Source organism: Pelophylax lessonae, assembly GCF_965119305.1.
Source record: "Pelophylax lessonae genome assembly, chromosome: 1".
Taxonomy (NCBI): domain Eukaryota; kingdom Metazoa; phylum Chordata; class Amphibia; order Anura; family Ranidae; genus Pelophylax; species Pelophylax lessonae.
In genome coordinates, this window is record NC_138768.1 from 194,138,535 (window position 1) to 194,151,827 (window position 13,293).

General features: G+C 36.0%; 1 protein-coding gene across 2 annotated transcripts in view; it reads left to right on the plus strand.

Annotated features, from left to right (window-relative positions):
• PRR16 (proline rich 16) overlaps positions 1 to 4,918 on the plus strand; it is a 491,794-nt gene extending 486,876 nt beyond the window's left edge. For both annotated transcript variants that reach the window (XM_082262232.1, XM_082262231.1), the window contains one exon: positions 4,511 to 4,918. The gene's annotated coding sequence lies outside the window, so the exon portion shown is untranslated. The remainder of the gene's footprint in view (positions 1 to 4,510) is intronic.
• Positions 4,919 to 13,293: the final 8,375 nt, after the last annotated feature.

Below are 13,293 nucleotides of genomic sequence, written 5' to 3' on the forward strand. Positions count from 1 at the left end.
TTTTCTGCGAGTAAATTTTGAAAATAAATAAATTTTTCTCCTTCACTGATGTGCGCTGATGAGGCGGCACTGATAGGCTGCACTGATGGGCACTGATGAGGTGGCACTTATGGGCACTAATGAGGTGGCACTTATGGGCACTGATGAGGAGGTACTAATATGCCGCACTGATGAGCACTGATAGGCGGCACTGATAGGCGGCACTGATAGGCGGCACTGATGAGCACTGATAGGCGGCACTGCTGGGCACTGAGAGGTGGCACTGCTGGGCACTTAGAGGTGGCACTGAGAGGTGCCACTGCTGGGCACTGAGAGGCAGCACTGATGGGTGGCATTGATGGGCACTGATAGGCAGCACTGATGGGCACTGGCGGATGGCACTGATGGACACTGACGGGTGGCACTGATGAGCACTGATGGGCGGCACTGATGAGCACTGATGGGCAGCACCATCAGTGCCCACACTCAGTGCCCATAGTGCTGCCAGTCAGTGCCCATCAGTGCCTAGATGAGCAGGCACTGATGGGCACTGACTGGCAGCACTATGGGCACTGATTGTGGGCACTGAAGGGGGGCACTGATGGCGGGCACTGTGGGCACTGATGGTGGGCAGTTTGTGTATGTTTTTTACCTTGTGTAATCAGGGCACTGGTGATCAGTGCCCTGATTACATTCTTCTGTGTCCCCGGCGGGTGATCGGCTCTCCTCCTTCCTCACACTGCAGTCTCTGTGTGAGGAAGGAGCGCTGGCGATGAGAGATGATCTCATATGTTTACATATGAGATCATCTCTTATTGCATGGGCCGATCACATGGTAAATGGCTGCTGTGATTGGCCATTTACCACAATCTGTGATTGGCTGTGTCCAAGGGACACGGCCGACACAGATTTTCCCCGATGCACGCTCGCGGGAGCGCGCGGGGAGCCTGTTTCTGGGAGGCCATTTAAAGACGGCCTCCTGAAAATTCGAGTCCGCGCTGCAGCCGTCTTTTGGCTATAGCGCGGACCGGAAGTAGTTAAACATCCTGCCAAGTTAGGAAGGATCCTGTTTTTTTTTTTTACATTTCTTTGTCATTCGATTGGATGTGTTTTTACAAACACAAGTGTGTTAAGTTCCCATTAAGGAAATCACTATATGGGAAAAGTGTTCTGCACCTCAATGACAAAAATAAACAAACAACCAGCATTGAGTTATTTTTTATTTTGTGCCATACTGTGTTTAATATTTTTCTATAGTTAACATAGAAGAAACAGAATTACCTGCATCTGTACTTTAAAAAAGAAAACAACCCAATGCATTTTGCAAGATACATAAAAAATAACAGCTCAAAGTACATAGATTTTCAAACAATTACAAAACAGAAATGATCTTCTTTGGAAAATGTTTGTAAAGATATTAGATGGTGTATTGCCGCTTTACAAAGGTCCTGGAGGTTCTGTTCTGCACTTGTGAATGACTTACACACATCTGGCTGTGTTAAATGACCCATTTCTTGAATACAAATACATTGCTTACAGTATTCTATAAGAAAGAATTAAAGTATAAATTGCAGTCAGTGAAAACCAAGGGATAAAATGTTTCTTATTTGTTCCTGGAGATCTAATTTCTCTTCGAGCATAATGTTAGGTATACAATAATAATGTGCACTGTGACAAAAAGATTGCAAATGTCCATTTTTATTTTGACTTTTACAGCTTTGATAGCTGCACATGGCAGGTAATAAAATGTAAAAATCCAATGATGTTTCTTGCTATACTGTTTCTACTACTAACTCATCTGCTAGAGTCTCTACAGCAACTACTGTATGCTTAGAAAAAAGGGAATTGCTATGGTACTAATATACTTAGGGCAATCCAGGACTTCTTAATTGTTATGGGGCCTAAAGCAAAGCCACAAAAACTTGCTGAGGTTGTTCCTTCTTCCCTATTTCATTTGTTTTCTCCAGAGTTGTATAAAGTACTCGAAACCCATACTTGAGTAAAAGTACAAGTGCTCGATCAAAAAGTGACTTGAGTAGAAGTGGAAGTGCTCGATCAAAAAGTGACTTGAGTAGAAGTACTAAAGTATTCAACATTTTTTGTACTTAAGTATTGCAAGTAGTTTTTTTTAAAAATTTTGCTACTCAAGTACTGAAAGTAAAAGTACAAGTACTGTGTTATGTAGTTATTAAAGAAAGAAGTCAAAAGTTTGAACATTATATTGTTTTTTATTATTTCAAATGCAGCTTTTATTTATACATACAGTAGCATTTATTTTCGTATGCACTGATAATACACATGTTTTACGCTTCATGAAACCTGCCATCTACTGTTCTGGCAGTGGTAATTTTTATAATTGTAACGAGTAACTATGCAGCACAAAAAAAAAATATTGGAGTAGAAGTATTGAAATCATTGAAAAAATGTAGTGAAGTAAAAGTGGAAGTAGGAGAAAAAAATTCTACTCTAGGAAAGTACAGATACCGCCTTTCGGTACTTAAGTAGTGAAGTAGTTCCATTTAGTTACTATACATCTCTGGTTTTATCTCCATTCTCTTTCCTGCTTACTGTCTTCCCTCTCATGGGTCTCTACATATTCTTGCTTCACTTGCCTTAAAATTGAGCCATTACTGTTCTGGCCTTTTACTGACAGCAGTCACAGGACAGAGTATTAGGCTAGTCAAAGAATACTTAAAAGAACCTTCAAACTTTGTTGATTCAACTATATCTCACATCATGTATCTGTAATATATGGGAATATATTTAAATATAACTAAGACATCCTTTTTGGTGAGAGCTCATTTTTAAATCAACATCATTTATACTACAAAATGGTCTTAGGCAGTAATCATTTTCATTATTTTTCAAACGTGGGGACATTACTTACGTTGTGAAAGAAAAATCTAATTTATCATCATTGCTTAAAACATAAATGAATAAAATGAAATTCAAAAGCTAATAAATTACATGATTAATCCCCCTAAGAAATCTGTGCATAAAATGCATCAGCTCATTGCTAATTAGTGGGCATTAATCTATAAGTATGCATTGGGAAATACATGTAAAAATAGATAAACTGTAATTCTTTTGAACAATCAAATAAAATAGAAGCACTCAAAAGGTAAATTTCAAATAGTCCTCCAGTGAAATATACATGAACACCGTGAAGGGAAAAAATGATATGTCCACCACCAGGAGAGCTAAAACATGCAGCCTCTTACCAGATGACACAGGATATACAGCAGTCAGATATAGCACGTGTCAATCACTTGGACATTTGAATCCGATCAGAAAAGAGCATATATCAATCGCTTGAGCGTTTAGATCTGATCACACGATGAGCTTAACCACATGATGCTGGCGTTGCATGCTACTGGAGGTCGGCCATGTTTTTGGCTTGAAACAAACCTACACCACATCTTTGCCATTTTTATGTCTGTTGTATTGGAGTTAATGTGAGTATCCTGTGTGCAGGCTTTTGTTGGTTTAAATAAATACTTTTTTAATGATATCTGTGCAATGATTGCTGTATTATCTACTTATGTATGTACCTTGGAGTCTATGCCCATACGGATTGTGTGATCGGATCTAAACGCTCAAGGCTCTTTTCTGATCAAATCCAAATGTCCAAGTGAATAACACGTGCTATATCTGACTGCTGTATATCCTGTGTCATCTGGTAAGAGGCTGCATGTTTTAGCTCTCCTGGTGGTGGACACATCGTTTTTTTCCTTCACAGTGTTCATGTATATTTCACTGGAGGACTATTTGGAATTTACATTTTGAGCACTGCAATTTTATCTGATTGTGCTTGACTATCCTTTACCAATAGGACATTGTGCCAGCAGCTCAAGATCCATTCATTGGACTCATATTTATCATTGTTATACGTTTTTTGTCTTAGCGCAATTTTCTAAATTTTTATTTGTTACTGTGTAATTCTTTTGAATTGCTAGATTTTAAAATTAATAAATATACTACCAAATGTTATTATAATGAACAGTGAGGGAGAAATCTCTTACTATTGAAGGGGTGAGAATGTACAAGTTACAAAAGAAAAATGATGTACAAAGTTCATCAAAGTCTAAAGCATGTTTGACTACAGGATCATTCTTGGGTGATGGTAGCAATTACAGAGCATGTCATAGAAGACCCAGGGCACATGCCATGCTTGCACGGCTGCGGCAACCCTATCATCAGTCTGCTTATGTGTTACACTTACAGCAGTGGACTTAAAGTACAATAGTTCAAGAAGCACATGTCCCAGCCTAGTTCTAGTACACAGGAAAGGATGGAAGTTCATAAAACTGATGATTATACTGTGCATATTTTGTAGATAACCCAGTAGGAAACAGGCGGATTTGTATTTCTGTGTACTAACCCACAAAAAAAAAAAAAAAAAAATGTAATATGGAAATAATAACAATACAGACTTGTTACAGAAACCTTACACAATTCTAGATACTGTGTAAATCCAGAATATTTCTGTTTGTATGACTTGTATTAACATGTATATTTTTCTCATTTGTAGATCCCTGAGGCGGGCAAGACCATCTACAGTTGGCAGCTACTTCGCAGGTTTCTTAGATTTACATGCCTTAATGCTACTCCATATGGTGAATCATTGGATTAAGGAGGACGAAAAGAGCCAGGTTTCATGGGCTACTGAAGCACAGCACAATGAGTGGAGATTTTCTCAAAAATGTGTTTGTTTTTAAGAACATGGCCTTGAATAATTCACAGCCTACAGTATTGTTTGCTGCCAAGGTTTCCCATCTGGAAAGCAATGTAAAGCTAAGTAAATCAATCAGCAGCTGCAAAATTTCCCAACAAATTATGTCAGTACGGAAAGACAACACAATCTAACAATCTTGAAAATATCTAGCATCACTGAGCCCCATCGTTTACGGAAAGCCACAGACAATATTGTTAATGCATTTTAAAATGTCCGAATGCTTTTCATTACAATTGAGGAAATATCTCTACTGTACTAATTAAAGCCATAGATGACAAAGAAGATGACATTGAGAAAATGTTTTAAACCTTTCTGAAAGTAAATACCTGCTGTATCACAACAGTTGTGAATTGAAGTCAATGCATGTTAAATATCTGCACTGTCACTTCCATTCAGGGTAATGATATGTGCCATCATTTGCACAGATGGACAGAAGATTTAAAAAAAAAAAAAAAATCGCAGTGCATTCTTCAGGGGTTTGCAAGACAAAATGGGTTAAGTTTTCTTTTACATGGACGCCTCATTCGCCCAACCCCAAAGAATTTTGTGTTTTTATAGAAATACATATGGTATATATGTAAAAATAAATAAACTATTAACAGATTTATTAAGCAAGAATACACACAATATGCCAGATTATCTGTAAATCCATAGTAGAGGATGATTTACTATCATAATTATGTTTGTGCTGCCTCAGCGAAACCAACCAGGCTAAATTCTAAAAAAAAAAGTTTTTTTGAGGCAGTGTAAAATGTTCACTTTTATTGATAGTGTTACATACAATTTAATCCCCCCATTTTATATATATATATATATATAAACATGCCAAGAATTTTAAATAAATACTTGATCACAAAAATACCAGCTAATTGTAGATTTGTTTTGAAAACCCAAGATCATGTTCTTGTTGCATTAATGTTTTTGTTTTGTTACACAAGGTATATTTACAATATATTGCTTTTTTTGGTCACACCATTTTTTTACACTTATAGAATCTATATAGACTATTGTTTTATCTTATATCTTATGTTATATATATATATACTGTATATATATATATATATATATATATATATATATATATAGGAACAACTTTAAATTTTTTGGAATATTAATGAAAGGCCTAAAAAAAAAAGAACGTTGATATATTGGGTCACTGCAACCTTCAGGCTAAAAGCTTTAATATAAATACTATGTACCATATTGTAAAGAAAAAAAATATACTGGAATATTATATAGTATATTTCTACATGCATACCTGTACAAATAAAAAGAAAAATATTTTTCACTGTATAGATTCAGCAAAATTTTATTTTGATATTAAGAACATGGTGGATATTGGAAAAATACATTGATGGCTGTCTGATGCCTGTAAAAGAAAAAAAAAAGGCATATTGATTAAAAAAAAAAAAAAAGAAGTTACAGTCAAAATCTATGTAGAGGCCTCTACGTGACATTTTCATGAAAATGTGCTTTATTTTTAAACAAATATAGTCTTGCACTAGTTATTTTCAATTTTAGGTTATGTTTTAAAGTCAAACATAATTAGAAATAATAACTGAGATTTTTTCATTTTGATCCAACAATGAAACTTCCTATTTATTCTCCAAAGTACAAAACCAAGAGTGTGATATAATCTTTATGCACTGCACAGAGGAAATAACGGTTTGCAAAATGAAATCTCCTATATTGCAAGTTTACACATTTTCATAATGATTTACATGACACTTAATCATTGTAAGTTGAAAATACTTAACATCACTCAATATAATCTGTTTTATGATTATATGTCTCCCATCACTACAATATACTTAAATGGATTTTCTTAAAGCCTAACAATTAATGGAAAATTATGAAGTATGGTATATTACTTAGTAGCCTAAACATAGGGATGAAAAAATATTGTATAACTAGAATGTGTATTGAAATATCATTGCATACATGTGTAATTTTAATATTATTTTGGAATAAAACTAAATTTTACATTTTTAATAAAATGTGTTATTTTCAAACTAATTGGAATGCTGTATTTTGTTTTTTTGTTTAATTTTAATGTAAGAAAACATGTTTGAAAATAAGAAATATTATTTATTACCACAACTATTAATTGCGGAAATAAATGTGTAGGTCTATTCCTGTAAATCTGCATTTGACCTGCCCCCATGCACAGCCCACTTTTAATTCATGCTTGTAAGCATAACTTGATTGAGCCCCTTAATAGTCACAACCAAACCCTACTTATATTACTTGGAAAACTGACATCAGAGGGTGAAGAGGTGAAGTAAACTTGCTGCTGCTTTAAGAAAAAGTTTTGATGTAGTACATTTTAAAGGTTTAAACAACAGAAGTCAGATCCCCCCCCCCCCCACACACACACAGCTGGCCTGGAATTGCAGAGGAGCAGCAACAGACTGATGAAGTCTTCCTTTTGCTTTTTTCTAATAGTTCTAATAGTTTCCTAGTCTGCACATGTGCATGCAGAAGACCTGGTTGGGCTCCATTGTTATCCCTTTCTCTCCCAGCATGAATGCAGATGTAAAGAGAATTACAGGAGATTGAGATATTTTTAATCATATCAGGTTTAAGCCTCAGCAATCTAACACCAGAAGTAGAGAAAAGGTTTATATATATATGCTGGCTCAAAGACATTTTTAACTAGGTCAGACAATCTGACAGGGGGGAAACAGACCTTGTGACATCAGATGCCAGGAGGCCTGATAGGCTTTGGCTACCTGTTTCAAAGTGATAATGCCTCTTTCTCAAGCCTGCCTACCTGTGGCACACTATGCTATTTATACTCATAGCAGCGGGGAGTTGAGAAGTAAATGCCAACTATGGGGCTACAAGGAGCAGCGGAAGTGACATACAACTGCAGTATTAAAAGTTGTGTGAAATGAAGACTTTAACATCCATGGGGATACAAAACAGAACATAAATAGGATGGACATCAGCAAATATAGAAATATACACCGGAACATATTTTCACCATTGAAAATGATGCAAGGACAGGCATATATGCAATATTCAACGCAAATACTGTATAAAATAAAATACAAATAATGATAAAAAAATACTGAAACATCTGGAGATCATAAAATTGCAAGATTTACTTAAATGTGTATAAAAGTATAATAAAACCATACATTGAGACAATAAAAAATGCATATATATTAGAAAGAACTATCAGATGAGGTGTCACTCCCATCATTGGGTATGTGCATATATGTACTTAACTGGATAATATAAAAACATTAAATATAAAAAGAGACTATCCAGAAAGGGAGGCACATGGATGCTTATGTGTAAACAATGCATGCATTTGGGTCAGGGTATATGTATCCCTAGATATAATGGCCCTAGAGGGGACTAAGATGACAATAGTAATCTCTATTTCCTCATTGAGTCCACCTGGAGACAAAGAATTGGGGGTGTAGATCCAGAACATTTCTATCATGCATACTTTTTTTGACACAGACCTGCAAACCCTCAGATGACTTCTTGTGAGATTTGGTGACACTGTGATTTCTGGGGACACTGTGTTTGATGTTACCTTCTTCAACAAATCTCCTATGCTCCCCAAACCTAGTACGAAGGGCCCTAATTGTTCGGTCTACATATAATAGTGCACATGGACATGACAGCCAGTAGACCACACATTGGAAGAAGCAATTTTGAAATTATATAATAGAAAAGGTTCTATAGTTGCCCTTAAATATTCAAATCAGATCAGCACACAACACCTGATAAAAGGTTTCCAAGTATGTGCCTTTGGCGTATGTTGGATGAAATACAGACTTGGGCCATAAAGTTCCATATCTTTATTACCTGAAGGTTGCTCACCAATAGATCTTCCAAAATGACCAAGACATCAATGTCACCATCATCAAGGATGAGAAAGGAACTCAGATCTGCAGAAGTTTCAGTATGTTTTATCTTTATTTGTATTTTAATTCATCTTTATGTTGAATATTGCAGATATTCATCCTTTTTTTTTTTGCTCTGTTTTGTATCCCCATGGAGGGTAAAGTTCTCATTTTACATTTTAAATACTGTAGTTGTTTGTCAGTTCCATTGCTCCTCATAGTATAGGGGCAAAATTATAACTAGCATAGTGGGCAACCTTGAGAAAGAGGCGTTACTGCCTCAAATGAGTAGCCATGCCTCTTCATGCCTTCATGCCTCTTCATGCCTGATGTCAAAAGGTCTGTTCCCATTCTGTCATATTGCTTGCCCTGTTTAAAAGTGTAGTTGATCACCATCTGAGGACAGCCTTAGTGCATGTTATAGGGACATTATATCCTACAACACATGAGTGTCCAATTACCTTTTTTATTATTAAATATAAATTATACTGCACTTAGATTGAGCCCTCTGGTTTTCATATATATTATTGCGCAAATGTTTTAGACAGGTGTGAAAAAATGCTGTAATTTAAGAATGATTTCAGAAATAGTAGTGTTAATAGTTTATTTTTATCACCTAAAAAAATGGAAAGTAAACCAACAGAAGAGAACTTTAAATCAATATTTGCTGTGGCCAGCCTTTTAACTTCAAAACAGCATCAATTCTTCTAGGTACACTTGTGCACAGTTTTTAAAGAAACTTGGCAGGTAGATTGTTCAAAACATCTTGGAGAACCAACCAAAGATTTTCTGCAGATGTAGGCAGCCTCAGATCTTTCTGTCTCTTTATGTAAACCCAGACAGACTTGTTGATGTTGAGATCAGAGCTCTGAGGGGGCCAAACCACCACTTCAAGGACTCCTTGTTCTTTTTACGATTGAAGATAGTTCTTAATGACATTGGCTGTATGTTTCGAGTCATTGTCCTGCAGAATAAATTTGATACCAACCACTTGCCTCCCTGATGGTATGGCATGATGGATAAATATATATTTGCATTTCTCAGCAATGAGGACACAACTGATCCTGATCAAATTTCCAACTTCATTAGCAGAAATGCAGCCCCACCATGCTACACTGTTGCTTGCCAGCGAGTTTGGGGTGGAGGAACTTGACTGGCCTGCACAGAATCCTGACCTCAACCCAATATAACACCTTTAGAATAAATTAGAGCTCAGACTGTGAGCCAGGCCTTCTTTCCAACATCAGTGCCTGACCTCACAAATGCGCTTCTGGATGAATGGTCATACATTCCCACAGACACACTCCTAAACCCTGTGGATAGCATTCCCAGAAGAGTTGAAGCTGTTATAGCTGCAAACGGTGGGACAACTCCATATTAAATCCTATGGACTAAGACTGCGATGCCATTAAAGTTCATGTGTGTGTAAAGCCAGGTGTCCCAATACTTTTGGTAATATAGTGTATATATAGTGTATATTCCACTGTTGCCTCTCTCAGGAAACCAACTATATAAAATATCCACAGCAATTGCTGGAGTGAATGCATGTAAATATGAAGTGGTTGCATGGAAACTATGGGAAATCAGAAGTACTATGATGCAACAAATAATGAAAAATAAAAGGTGAAACCAAGTATTTTATTAATAAAGCATTTCATTTGCTTATGATACACATTGCTTTAGCCAACAAAATGAATGCCAGTCACAGTAAAGTTTAGTATGAATTCATAAAGATGCAGAGAGAGGGAGAAAGGATAGTGTTCTGTATTGAATGGATGTACATGGAAACAGAGAAAGCTCTCGGTTAAGTAAGTGTGGTAAAGGCTTGAGATGTAATGTTCTTCTTTTGTGTTATTGCACTACAGAGCACATAGCAAGGGGTTTACAACATATTGTAGGAATTTAGAAAGAAAGTATTTCAATTACTCTTTTAAGAGTAAGAGTGAAGCTAAAAAAAAAAAAAAAAGAAAAAAAAATTATAATTAAAAAAAAAAAAAAAAAAAAAAAAAAAAAAAAAAAAAAATTAACAAAGAAGAGTTTTCAGGAAACATGTAATGGATAATTTTATAGCACTGTTGTTCAAAATGGGAAACAGGCTGAGTGTAATATCAGAGATGATTAAAGTAGACTAAAATGGTCAAGTGTGCAGCACATAATAAAATGTAAACATGGACCCAATAGTGTCTGTGGGAATGTTGGGTCTATGATGGGCTGGTAGGTAGTAAAATTTGCAATCCATTTATTAAATATTCCTATGCAGGTCAATAACCTGTTATCTTCTCATGGGATTATTTCTTGGAAGCTGTGTATGTCATTATTTTAAATTCTGCATGTGTTGTAATTGAAAATCAATGCTATATTTAAATCATTATGATTATTGTAACCTACGTTATTCATTTGCTATGACAGCTTTGAATTAAGCCATGATTACATTATCTGATTCTTGGTTAGCAATAAGCCTCATATAATTAAATCCCTAAAGTTGATTTTATTATTGGTATTCTTTCATTCATGTACCATTAGTAGTGAATTATTTTATTTCCTGAAGCTAAAACTGCCAACATTCTCTTAAAATAACTAAGTAAAAGACCAAGAACATCTTGTGTATGATGTGCAAGAATCCATATTTCGAGAGGGATCTCATTTCAATCAGTATTGCTTTGCAGATGTACAGTATATACACATTGGTTAGATTATTAAGGCTTTGTTTATTCATATGTGTTGAATAAAGTATTTTTCCTCCAACCACCAATGAGATTCAAACTGTTTTTCCCCAAGTGACATTTCCATTTCAGGTTTGTATTCTTATGATTGTTTAAAAAAAACAAAAACAAATGCCAAACATTGTTTTATTTGTTCTGCTGTGCCATGATTACTAATCCAAAATGAGTAAATCAGGTAAAATGATGCTATGTTTTGGGGCAATACAAACAGTTCATATTTAGCCCACAGATAAATAATGCCAAACAAGAGACAATTTTAAGAATGTTTGCCTCTCTGCATGAGTCTTTGAGCACTTGCCCAGTTTACACAGTCACAATAATTTCCCAGAACCCTAACACTTGATTCTCCACTGCACTGCAAGAGTTAAATGGACATTAAGTCTAGGAGGTTGCAAATGTGGGGTGTAAGGTAAGTAATACAGCCTCTTTTGCAACCCCTTAGACCTAACGAGCATTTAACCCTTTCAGTGTTGCAGGGCCCACTGCATTTTATTTTTGTCACGAGTCAGGCTTTAACCTAATGCCTCAAAATAACCCTTAACCCCCATCATGTACTGAACCTTAACCCTTCATTTAAGCCTTAAATTGAAAAACTTAACCTGATTCTAACATTTAATTGTCATTCCCAACAATAAGTGATTGTAAAGGCAGAAGGTTTTTCTTTTATCTTAACGTATTCTATGCATTAAGATAAAAAAAAACCTTCTGTGTGCAGCAACCCCCCTAAAACTTACCTGAGCCCATCTCTATCCAGCGTGGTTGCAGGAGAGACTAGGCTGCTCAGGACTTTCCCTCCTCATTGGCTGAGACAGCAGCGGGAGCCAATGAAGATAGAGAGAGGGGGCGGGGTCTAGCCCTGGCTCTGTGTCTGAATGGACAACACAGAGCTGTGACTCTGCTCGGGTATCCCCATAGCAAGTTGCTTGCTGTGGGGGCACTAGTCAGGACGAAGGGGCCAGGAGCGCCAAAGAGGCACCCGAGAAGAGGAGGATCGGGCCTGCTCTGGGCAAAACCACTGCACAGAGGAGGTAAGTATAACATGTTTGTTATTTTTAAGCAAAAAAAAATTGAGACTTTAGTGTTGCCTAGGTTATGTGTAAATGTGCATACACCTCAATCATTATAGTAGTATTTACATATACACATCTAGATCTGAGAGATCTTACACAAAAGAGGTAGTTCCATCCGCAATACACATTTATTGATAGGGTTACATAATATATACAAAATACACACTAGGCAGTATTTACAACACAATGTACAGTGTAAGTCCCCTGGCTTATGTGATATTTACAAATTACCAACAACAACCATATTTACAATACAATGTACAAGTATAGAGTTAGTTTATCTTTCCACTTCAGGTTGGGGCATGGTGCCTGCTGTGTGTCCCCACACAAAAAGAAGATCAAAGCTTGGTGACAAAGCATTATAGTCCCCCCGCCTTCTGTACTGTGGCTAATATAACTTTCCCTAATTGGTCAATGTACCTAGCAAATATATATTTGGCACAGCCTGATTGGATGAATCAAAGAGAGCAGTTGTTTACTACACACGTGAGTTGTGATCAGGAAAAACAACAGGTCAACCTTTGAAGTGGAAATAAATACAGTAACACCAACACAACACTCAATACTTTAAATATATTTCCTTCTAACTGAAATATATTTCTAATTACAATATTATTTACAATTGTTAATGGAGATTTCACATAAACCCTTTACATAGCATTGTTATCACTTTAACTCTAACATCTAACCTATTTTTTTTTTGTCCATTTAGCACTGGGAACAAAAAGGTACACGTAGACATTATTTACATTTGTTTTTGTTGGCTGAATCTTTATGTATATGTTGTGTATGTTATATAGCTTTTTTCAGAATGATTATGTGAAGTACACACCCATTAAAAAAAAAAGCAGAAGGATGAATGACATTTTTTCTCTTTTCACTAACCAGAAAAATGTGTAGAAACCGAGGTATTGGCTTTGGTA